Source organism: Triticum urartu, chromosome 3 (genome assembly GCF_003073215.2).
Source record: "Triticum urartu cultivar G1812 chromosome 3, Tu2.1, whole genome shotgun sequence".
Classification (NCBI taxonomy): Eukaryota; Viridiplantae; Streptophyta; class Magnoliopsida; order Poales; family Poaceae; genus Triticum; species Triticum urartu.
In genome coordinates, this window is record NC_053024.1 from 302,184,351 (window position 1) to 302,191,466 (window position 7,116).

Genomic DNA, 7,116 nt, shown 5'->3' on the forward strand with positions numbered 1-7,116 from the left:
AACACTAGAGAACTTCATCAAGAAATGGTCGGTGACAAAGTCACCTATGTTAGAGTATATTGACTTAGGAGTCAAGTGAGAGCACTTGATCATAGGTCATACTCATCGTTTAAGCTCAAAATGGGGTTACTATTTTTCGTTTAAGCATCTTGATGTATTCACATCTTGTCGAGTTGCTTTGGCTCATAACTTGGAGTAAAGCTTCTCTAAGATGGAATAACATACCTTGGGTGGTGGTGTTGATCTTGCTTATGTAGTTGAACTTGTGTGGGTTGCTCAAGGTTGATGTAGTTCATCAAGGGTTGGGAGCACCACTTGGAGTTTGAGTTCATCTACCTACATGGGTTAGCTTTGCAAGGAAGAGCACTTGTGTATCCAAAATGACAATCATGAGACTCAACATAGAATTTGCCAAAGGATATGTTTGAATGGTTTCGTGCTTCCTTGTCTTCAACCACCATTGTGTAGAGACTTGGTGATGTAGAGATTGCTCAAGATGTGAGTGAGTTGCAATCTCATAGATTTAGATTCAACCAGGTACCTACACGGGTTAGATAACATGAAAGGTACAAATATATCCAAGACATATGAATAGCATCATAAGAGAAATATCAAGGATTAGTCATAGGCTCATGCCCCGCATGTATCAAATGGAGTTTCTACTCCAAGTTTGAAGCATCAATGATGTTCAATTCACCTCTCAACCTGCAAAACACTTTCTCATCAAGTGGTTTAGTGAATATATCCGCCAATTGCTTATTGGTGCGAACATGCTTAAGGTTAATGTCCCCTTTTGCAACATGATCTCGAATGAAATGATGACGAACTTCAATATGCTTAGTTCGAGAATGTTGCACGGGATTGTGAGCAATCTTAATAGCACTTTCATTGTCACATAGCAATGGAACATGTTTCACATATATCCCATAATCTTTAAGAGTTTGGGTCATCCAAAGTAATTGAGCACAACATGAACCAGCGGCAATGTATTCCGCTTCGGCGGTGGATAAGGATACCGAGTTTTGTTTCTTGGAAGACCAAGACACAAGAGATCTACCAAGGAATTGACAAGTACCCGAAGTGGATTTTCTATCAACCTTGTCTCCACGAGAAGAATCGAGTAGCCAACAAGATCAAAAGAGGACCTCTTAGGATACCAAATGCCAAAATTTGGTGTATGGATTAGGTATCTCACTATCCTTTTCACAGCCTTAAGATGACATTCTTTAGGAGCAGCTTGATATTGTGCACACATGCACACACTTAGCATAATATCGGGACGAGAGGCACATAGATATAACAATGAACCAATCATAGAGCGATAAACCTTTTGATCAACCGGTTCACCATCTTTTGTCAAATCAAGATGTCCACTAGTAGGCATGGGTATAGTCATACCTTTGCATTCTTGCATATTGAACTTCTTGAATAAGTCATTGGTGTACTTCGTTTGAGAGACAAAGGTGCCTTCCTTAGTTTGCTTGATTTGCAAACCGAGAAAGAATTTGAGTTCACTCATCATAGACATCTCAAACTTCTCCGACATTAGCTTTCCAAACTTCTCACTAAAATGAGGGTTAGTTGAACCAAATATGATATCATCAACGTAAATTTGGCACACAAATAGTTCTCCATTAACCCTTTTAGTAAAAAGAGTAGAATCAATTTTACCAATTTCAAAGCCTTTTTCAATAAGGAACTTGGTCAAGCATTTATACCATGCTCTAGGAGCTTGTTTAAGACCATAAAGGGCTTTGTGAAGTTTGTAAACATGATTAGGTTTCTTAGGATTGACGAAGCCGGGAGGTTGCTTAACATAAACTTCCTCTTCGATTTTGCCATTTAGAAAAGCACTCTTAATGTCCATTTGGTACAAGGTGATATTATGGTGATTAGCATAAGCAAGTAATATGCGAATGGACTCAAGTCTAGCAACGGGAGCATATGTCTCACCATAGTCCATACCTTCAACTTGTGTGTAGCCTTGGGCGACGAGACGTGCTTTGTTGCGAACCACTTGTCCATCTTCATCTTGCTTATTGCAAAACACCCATTTGGTACCAATGATGTTGTGGTTGTTGTCGGGTTTCTCGACTAATGTCCACACTTGATTTCTCTCAAAGTTGTGTAGCTCTTCATGCATAGCGTTTATCCAATCCGGATCCTCCAATGCTTCTTCAACCTTCATAGGTTCAATGCTAGAGATGAATGAGTAATGTTCACAAAAGTTAGCTAAACGAGTTTTAGAGCGAGTGATTCTCCCGGTTTGGATATCATTGTAGATTTGTTTGACGGGATGATCCTTAGCAATTCTTGCTCGAACTCGTGAAAGCTTTTGCTTGGGTCAGGGTGGAACATCCTCTTCATCTTGTTCTTCTTCTTGGCCTTCTTCATTTTGACGTTACCGTTCTCTTGTCGTGGTGGAGAAGGAGGTTGTTGATGTTCATCTTGGTGTGCTCCCTCGTTTTCTTCATCTTGGCGTGTCCCACTTGTGGATGCTTCCGTATCAACTCTTGGTTCACCTTGTCGTGAGGTAGAAGCTTCCACTTGGACGGACGAGGTACTCTCCTTCACTTCTGTTGGAAAAATCTTGCCAATGGACAAGTCTTGAATTGCTTCCGAAGGGTCTTTATCTCCTACATCAATTGGCAATTGCTCTACTTGCGAGCCGTTAGATTCATCAAACTTCACATCTACCGTCTCTTCAACCTTTCGGGTGAAATTGTTGTAGACACGGTAAGTGTGAGAGTTTGAGCCATAACCAAGTAGGAAACCTTCATGAGATTTAGGAGCAAATTTAGAACAATGATGCTTATCAAGAATGTAGCACTTTGAACCGAATACTCGAAAGTATCCAACTTGGAGTTTGTTACCGGTGAGGAGCTCGTATGCCGTCTTGCCGAGTAGCTTGTGAACATACAAGTGATTTATTGCATGACAAGCTATCTCAACCGCTTCCCCCAAAAGTGCTTTGGCGTTTTGTAGTCATCAAGCATCGTTCTTGCCATCTCGATAAGAGTCCGGTTCTTCCTTTCAACAACTCCATTTTGTTGAGGTGTGTACATAGCCGAGAACTCATGTGAAATCCCTTCTTTGTCAAGAAAGGTGTCCACATTTGTGTTCTTGAACTCCGTTCCGTTGTCACTCCGAACCTTCTTGATCTTCACGTCAAACTGATTTTGGGCCTTCCTAGCGAAGTTTTTGAAGATCTTTTGGACCTGCGATTTGTCATCAAGAAAGAACACCCACGTAAATCTTGAAAAATCATCAACTATGACTAGACCAAATGAGTTACCACCGAGACTCTTGTAGGCATTTGGACCAAAGAGATCCATGTGAAGTAGCTCGAGTGGTCTTCTTGTGGTCATGATGTTCTTCGCGCGGTGACTTCCTCCAACTTGTTTCCCTGCTTGACAAGCACTACAAAGTCTATCCTTGTCAAATATGACATCTTTTATTCCAAGGATATGATCACCTTTAATAAGCTTATCAAGATTTCGCATACCAACATGATCTAGTCTTCTATGCCACAACCAGCCTTTAGAAGATTTGGCAATTAAGCAAGTTTTAGGTTGAGCCTTTTTAGTGAAATCAACAATGTAAAGATCTCCTCTACGTATACCGGTAAAGACCATTTTATGATTATCTCTACGAAACACTTGGCAGTCTACTTCAGTAAATAGGACATTGAAACCGAAATCAGCAAGTCTAGATACTGAAAGTAAGTTGTACCCAAGAGATTCAATGAGCATGACATTTTGTATGGAGCTATCATGTGAGATGGACACCTTACCAAGGCCAACCACCTTACCCTTTGAATTATCACCGAAAGTGACATACTTTCGAGGGCCGTCATTTTTAGCAAGCTCACGGAACATGTCTTTATCTCCGGTCATTTGATTAGTACATCCACTATCAAGGACCCATTCCTTTCGTCCAGCCATGTAGCCGTGAAGATTTGCCATAAGACCAAAATGTCTCATGGCATCATCGAGATCATAGTCACTATCATCATCATCATCATCCTCATCCGAGTATTCATGTTCAACATCATCTTGTGATTGATCAATTCCTAGAGAGGGCAATTCATTAGATAAATGATCATTTCTATAGTTATCTTTATGAATTCTAATAGCTCTGGAAATGATATTGCTAATGATTCCAACATCTCCTTTGGCACTTGTAAGATCAGTAAGCTCAAATAAGCAGTCACCAAATTTGGGATCATTGGAACTCATCTTAATCAAAGCAATAGACTTATGAAGGATTTCATCTAGATCTTTCAAGGAGTAATTAGGAAAGAGTTCCTCAAGGAATTTCCATATGGTGTAGGCACACTTAAGAGTCGGCAAACATCCAATCAAGTTTCCAGGCAAGCCTCTAGTGATAAGATTAACAGTTCTAAGATTGCGAATCATGTCAATATCTTCATCTAGGGTAGGGTGCAAAGGATCAACATGAGGTGCACAAGGGCTAGTAATGTACTTGTTCAAATGATATTCATTGAAAATCTCAAGCATTTCATTTTTCCACTCATGAAAACACTCTCCATCAAGAATAGGCACTCTATGTCTAAGACTCCCCAAAGTAGACACATCCATCTTCCTCCAATGGTGTTTAAACCAAGGCAATGGAGACCTGATACCAATTGAAAGGATCGAGAAGAGGTGTCTAGAGGGGGGTGATTAGACACTAATTGCCAAAAGTTGCAGTTTTTAATATTCTTAAGTTTAAGTGGAGTTTAAGAACAAGTTTAACAAACACAATACATATCAAGCAAGCATGCAGTGAGTATATGAGCAGCGGGAAGTAAAGCATGCAACTTGCAAGAATGTAAAGAGAAGGGTTTGGAGTATTCAAACGCAATTGGAGACACGGAGGTTTTTGTGTGGTTCCGATAGGTGGTGCTATCGTACATCCACGTTGATGGAGACTTCAACCCACGGAGGGTAACGGTTGCGCGAGTCCACGGAGGGCTCCACCCACGAAGGGTCCACGAAGAAGCAACCTTGTCTATTCCATCATGGCCGTCGCCCACGAAGGACTTGCCTCACTAGCGGTAGATCCTCACGAAGTAGGCGATCTCCTTGCCCTTACAAACTCCTTGGTTCAACTCCAAAATCTTGTTGGAGGCTCCCAAGTGACACCTAGCCAAACTAGGAGACACCACTCTCCAAGAAGTAACAAATGGTGTGTTGATGATGAACTCCTTGCTCTTGTGCTTCAAATGATAGTCTCCCCAACACTCAACTCTCTCTCACAGGATTTGGATTTGGTGGAAAGAGGATTTGAGTGGAAAGCAACTTGGGGAAGGCTAGAGATCAAGATTCATATGGTTGGAATGGAATATCTTGACCTCAACACAAGTGTAGGTGGTTCTCTCTCAGAAAATGTGTATTGGAAGTGTAGGTATGTTCTGATGGCTCTATCTACAAATGAAGAGTGGGTGGAGGGGTATATAAAGCCTCCACACAAAATCTAACTGTTACACTCAATTTACCAATCTCGGTGAGACTGAAGGGAAAAACTCGGTCGGACCGATTTAGTAAACCTAGTGACCGTTAGGGTTTTCGGTGGGACCGACTAGTTCAACTCGGTGGAACCGATGTGCTAGGGTTAGGGAAAAACCAAAACTCGGTTTGACCGATTACTCAAACTCGGTGGGACCAATTTGGGTAATAAGCGAAATAGAGAGTTGGCCAAGCAAACTCAGTGGGGCCGATTGCATATCTCGGTGGGACCGAAAATATTGCAACAGGTAACAGAGAGTTTGCAAGCCCATCTCGGTGAGACCGAGATTCCATCGGTGAGACTGAACTGATTAGGTTTCTGGCAGTGGCTATGTTAACTGAACTCGGTGGCTCCGGATAGAAATAATCGGTGGAGCCGAGTTTGACTTTTGGTTTAGGTCATATGTGGATGTCGGAAGGTAGTTGAGGGTTTTGGAGCATATCACTAAGAACTTTGAGCAAGCAAGCAATTAAGCAACACCTCATCCCTCTTGATAGTATTGGCTTTTCCTATAGACTCAATGTGATCTTGGATCACTAAAATAGAAAATGTAGAGTCTTGATCTTGAAGCTTGAGCCAATCCTTTGTCCTTAGCATCTTGAAGGGGTTCCACATCCTCTAGTCCATGCCACTCCATTATTGAACTTATCTGAAACATACTAGTAAAAGTGTTAGTCCAACAAGAGATATGTTGACATTAATTACCAAAACCACCCAGGGAGCACTTGTGCTTTCAGAGCTTTATAGTCTGGCTGTGGCCTGGCGACGCCCTTCCGAACAGCTTCTTTGGCCTGGTGAGGCGGCTTGTGGATGCCTGCCCGCGGCTAGAGGTCGTCAAGCGATCTGTCTGCATTGAAGGTGCACGCCAGGATTTCGCCCGTGTGAAATTGCAGTGGGTCAAGCTAGACGCCGTTAAGATGATCAAGGAGGGGCCGTCGGAGGGAAAGGAGCATCGCCACCCCGAGATGTACTACGAGGGTGTTCTGCCAGGTGCCCGTCTCATCGCGGATGAGTGCTCAAAACATGTAATATTTGAATGAGACTTGCTCATTTTATCCTGTATTTATGAAAACTTGTTTCATATGTGCTATGCAACGCTTGTTTGAATTTAAAATATTACCTTCTGTTTGGTTGTTTATCCAATCTGAGAGATGGCTAGTCCTCGGCTACTGCCCCCATGCCACGAGTGCTGGGGTGTTCGGGATAAACCTGAGCACTCTTGTTCCCATGTTTGGGTCCTTCGAGGGAGGTGCTCAGCACAGCGAACAAGGCAACCGGACTAATAATGCTTTATCACTCTCACTTAGCCATAGAATTCTATAATTTTAAATTTCGGTGAAGCCCCTGGTATTCGGAAGGCCGAATTTGGCGCGCGATACACGCCTTTAATCCGGACAGGGCTGGCCCCTCGCTCTAAACGGAATTAAGCGACATAAGTCTTTAGGGACTCGAAAACCTCGCCGAACAGCGACCAGTCTCTCGCCTTATCATGACAGTCAGTTTTAGCTTTCTCTATTGAGGTGCTGAACCCAGCAGAACCGGGGCACAATCGCAGTAGTTCTCCTAGCGCTACCTTATCCGATAGAGCGCAACATAAGGTACCAA